Raw genomic sequence first — 5,201 nt, forward strand, 5'->3', positions numbered from 1 at the left:
CGGGGCGACAGAAGGGCATATCAAGGGGAGGATTCATGATATGCACGCATGACCGATATAGTTTTCACTTGTAATTAACCGATGTGTATAAGCGACGAAATAGGCGCCCTTATTATTTTCGCTTCCACCAGGTCTTGTTTGTGACTACGTCACGCATTTTCATATCTGAGCGAGGGGCCCATCCTGCGGACAGGCTCATCCCCTCAAACCCCAGAGGCAAGAGACAGTCCTCTGACATGGGAGTCCAAATACCAAAGTACTTTCCCACTTTGGTTTACTTTATTATCGTTCTTGAATTTTCGTTCATTTTTAGGTTCATGATAAGCAGGCAGAAATGGTGCACAGTTTTTTTATTTTATTTATATCGATGCATCATCGGGAATTTAAGGTCATAAGTCTCAATGTAAACGGACTGGGGAGTGCCATCAAGAGAAGTAAGATAATAGCAAAGATGAAACGGGAGAGAGTTGACATACTATTCTGGCAGGAAACTCACTTATCCACACGTGAACACGAGAAACTCAAGAAAATGGGATATGGGAACACTTTTTTTTCTTCTTACAAAATGGGTAGAGGGGGAGTTGCAATCTTGATCCCAAATTCAGTTAATTTTGAGTTTATGTCAGAAATAAAAGACAAGGAGGGTAGATTTATACTATTTAAATGTAAACTGGATAACAAGGAAGTTACATTATTTAATGTATACGCACCCCCAGGGAGTGACATGGTCTTCTATAGAAAGGTGTTTGATTTAATTGCCACAGAAACCACTGGCACTCTTATCTGTGGAGGGGATTTTAACAAAATTCTAAACTCAAAATTGGACAGCACAAATCAAAATAGGAAAATGAGCCTAGTTGCCAAAAAGATCAATAGGATACTGCAGGATCTAGGACTGCTCGGTGTATGGCGTGACACCCACAAGACCGATAAGGAATATACTTTTTAATCAGCCCGCCACACTGAATACTCCAGGTTAAACTACTTTTTTATGTACAGTGCAGATAGACACAGGCTTAAAGATTGTAGGATCGGGCAGAGCGACTTATCAGATCATAATGGAGTTTACCTCACTCTACACCTTGATAGCAACCCAAGAAATACTACATGGAGACTTAATACAAGCATGCTGAATGATCCAGCATTCAAGGAATCAATAAAGACAGAATTGAACATCTATCTGGAGAATAATGATAATGGGGAAGTATCTCCTGCTATATTGTGGGATGCAGCCAAGGCGGTTATTAGAGGAAAAATCATAGCCACATCATCTCTCAAGAAAAAGATTAAAGCACAGAAACTGCTGAAATTACAGGAAACCCTAAGAAACTTAGAACGATCTCATAGTCAATACAAAGACCCTCTTATATTACGAGAGATTCAAAAGGTAAAACAGGAAATTGACCAGATTTATAGAGAAGAAGTAGAGAAAAAGCTTAGTTTCCTGAAACAACGATATTATGAAGCAGGCTCAAAGGCAACCAAATTACTAGCATGGAGACTCAGGAAACAACAAGCACAGAATACCATTTTTAAAATAAAAGACCCCAAAACAAAAAAGATCACATGCAAATTAGATGAAATACAGAATGCATTTGAATCATATTACACAAATCTGTACAAGCAACCTGTCACGATCCTGACCTGTTTTCTGTTGTGTTTGTATTATTTAGTTGGTCAGGGCGTGAGTTGGGGTGGGTTGTCTGTGTCATTTTCTATGTGGGGTTGTTTGTGTTCGGCCGGGTATGATTCTCAATCAGAGGCAGCTGTAGATTGTTGTCCCTGATTGAGAATCATACTTAGGCAGCCAGGGTTCACGTGTGTGTTTGTGGGTGTTTATCTTCCGTGTAGTCGTTGTGCCACACGGGACTGTTTGTCGGTTTTCGATTTGTTATTTTGTTTCATGTATAGTGTTCAGTTCATTGATAATAAATTATGGACACTACATATTGGTTTGATCCTTTGCGCCTCTCCTCGTCCGAGGAGGAGGAATTTGAAAGCCGTAACACAACCAGAGAAGGCAGATGCACAGACAATAGAGCACTTTTTGAACTCACTTGATCTCCCCTCAATTGGGACAGAGCAAAATGATAGACTAACTTTAGAAATATCCACCGAAGAAATTAATAAAGCAATATCTCAACAAAAAGTCAACAAGTCTCCAGGCACTGATGGCTTCCCTTCAGAATGGTTCAAGACCTTCAGAGAACAACTAACACCTCTACTTAAGGCCTGTTTTAACTGGACACTGAGGGAGGGTGGTCTCCCACCGTCATGGAGAGAGGCCATCATATCTGTAATCCCAAAAGAGGGTAAAGATAAGAAAGAATGCAGTTCATATAGACCTATCGCAATTCTTAACACAGATTATAAACTATATTCATCAATAATAGCCAAAAGAATGGAGAACATAATCCCAGAATTGATTGACGGAGATCAAACTGGTTTCATACAAAATAGGCAGACACAGGACAATATTTAAGTCATTTAGCAATATAAGGAGAACACTACATGTCATGGACCACATTACTCAGAATAAGACAAGTGTAATATTAATCAGTCTAGATGCAGAAAAAAGCATTTGATTCAGTGGGATGGGATTACCTATTCCAAGTTATGGAAAGATTTGGTTTCAACAAAGTGATACAGTGCATCAAAACACTGTATTCATGTCCGACCGCTAGAATAAAGATAAATAGACATTTGACACGAACGATAAAATTAGAGCGAGGGGCAAGACAAGGCTGTAATCTTTCACCCACGCTCTTCTCCTTGTACCTTGAACCATTAGCACAGGCAATAAGACAGGACCCAACCTTAGAGGGAATAACAATAAGAGACAGTGAACATAAGATATGCATGTATGCGGATGACGTTCTGTTATTCCTTAAAGACCCAGGCTCAAGCGTACCTAGATTGATGGATGTTCTACAAACATTTGGAACATATTCAGGGTATGTGCTTAACGTACACAAGACCCAAGCCCTAGTATATAATTATACCCCACAGGAAGAGCTGAAGAATAGGTATAACTTCACCTGGACCTCTTCATCCATTAAATATCTTGGAGTATACCTCCCAAAAGATACACCCAAACTTTATTGCATGAATTACGATCACATCAACAAGAAAATATATGATGACCTAGACAGGTGGAACTCTCTTCCCTTAGATCTTAGTAGTAGAATTGAAACAATCAAAATGAACATCCTGCCGAGGTTATTGTATTTGTTCCAATCACTGCTCATAGAAATCCCACCTAAACAGTTTAGGGAATGGGATAAACGGATATCAAGGTTTATCTGGAACAGTAAGCGACCAAGAACTAGATATACAACATTACAATTACCAAAAAACTGTGGGGGTATGGCCTTACCAAACCTAAAAGATTATTATGTGTCAGCCCAATTGAGACCCCTGGTTTGTTGGTGCAATTCAGAATACAAATCCAAATGGAAAGACATCGAGACTACTTTGACAGGGATACCTATACAGTCAGTTTTAGGAAATAAGGACATGGTAAAAGAAATATACAATAGACAAAATCAGTGGATTAATTTCTCTCTGAAGGCATGGTTTAGGGTAGTTAAGCAAAATAATTTAGACAGAGAGATCAAACTGCTGAGTTGGCCCGCATACGACCCCAGCTTCATCCCTGCAACTCAGGACAGCAGATTTAAACAATGGACGCAGAAAGTCATCACATCATTCAGTACAATTATAAGGAATGGGAACCTAGATAACTTCCAGGACTTAAGTAAAAAAACATGGCTTGGATAAACAAGATTTTTACAGATACCTACAAGTCCGACACTATTTCTTAAGGGAGATAAAAGTGACTGACCCTCGAGCACCTCCAAAATTAATCCAAGTATTCACTAACGCATACAACTTGGGGAGTAACAAAAAAACGATTTCAAATCTCTACTTGGGTATTCAATCCTCAAAGAAACATTCTACAAACTATATTAAATAGAAATGGCAGGAGGAACTTAACATTGAAATAACTGATGAAACATGGTTGAACATATTAGAGACTCAACAAAGCTCCACCAACTCAAGGTCATGGAGAGAATTCTGTTGGAAGAATGTTATACGTTTCTTCATAACACTTAAACTGAAATCAAAACAGACTGGCTCACCACACCCTTGTTGGAGAGAATGCGGTCTATTGAGGGCGGACCACTCATATCTTTTGGTCCTGCCCCGCAATCGAAACTTACTGGGGAGAAATAAGATCTAACATTGGAAAAATAATGGGATTTGACATAGAACACACATTCATTTCTTTGTACTTGGGTGAAATACCAGATAACTTACACAATAGAGAAAAGTACCTCTTGAAGGTCCTACTGGCAGCCAGTAAAAAGGCTATCACTAGGAAATGGCTACAAAAAGACCCTCCCACAGTGACAAAATGGATAGACATTGTAGAAGAAATACACTACATGGAGCGTATGACCTTTGCTTTAAGAACTCAACGGGAGAGAGGTCAGGAATACTAGGAGAAATGGGTTTCATACTTGGAAAAGGCCTAATTCAAAGATGCTAATGTAACTAATATGATGATATGATGATGAAGGTATGAAGTGCACTGTAACTGCTAGAACATTTTTGTTCTTTTATTTTACTTTCTTTGTACTTTCTTTGTGTTCCTACAATACAAACAAAGTATTAAAAAAATAAAATAAAGAAGTTTACATACCTTAGCCAAATACATTTAAACTCAGTTTTTCACAATTCATGAAATTTAATCCTAGTAAAAATTCCCTGTTTTAGGTCAGTTAGGATCAACACTTTATTTTAAGAATGTGAAATGTCAGAATAATAATAGAATAATTTATTTCAGCTTTTATTTCTTTCATCATATTCCCAGTGGGTCAGAAGTTTACATACATACAGTACATACACTCAATTAGTATTTGGTAGCATTGTCTTTAAATTGTTTAACCTGTCTGCGGAACCCTGTTCCGCTAGCTGATCCCCTCGCCAACAGCCAATGAAATTGCAGGACGCCAAATACAAATCAACAGAAATCTCATAAATCATATTTCTCAAACATACAACTATTAGGCACCATTTTAAAGATACAATTCTCGTTAATCCAGCCACATTGTCTGATTTCAAAAATGCTTTACAGCGACAGCTCCACAAACGATTATGTTAGGTCACCACCAAGTCACAGAAATACCCAGCCATTT

Source organism: Salvelinus fontinalis, unplaced genomic scaffold (genome assembly GCF_029448725.1).
Source record: "Salvelinus fontinalis isolate EN_2023a unplaced genomic scaffold, ASM2944872v1 scaffold_1088, whole genome shotgun sequence".
Taxonomy (NCBI): Eukaryota; Metazoa; Chordata; class Actinopteri; order Salmoniformes; family Salmonidae; genus Salvelinus; species Salvelinus fontinalis.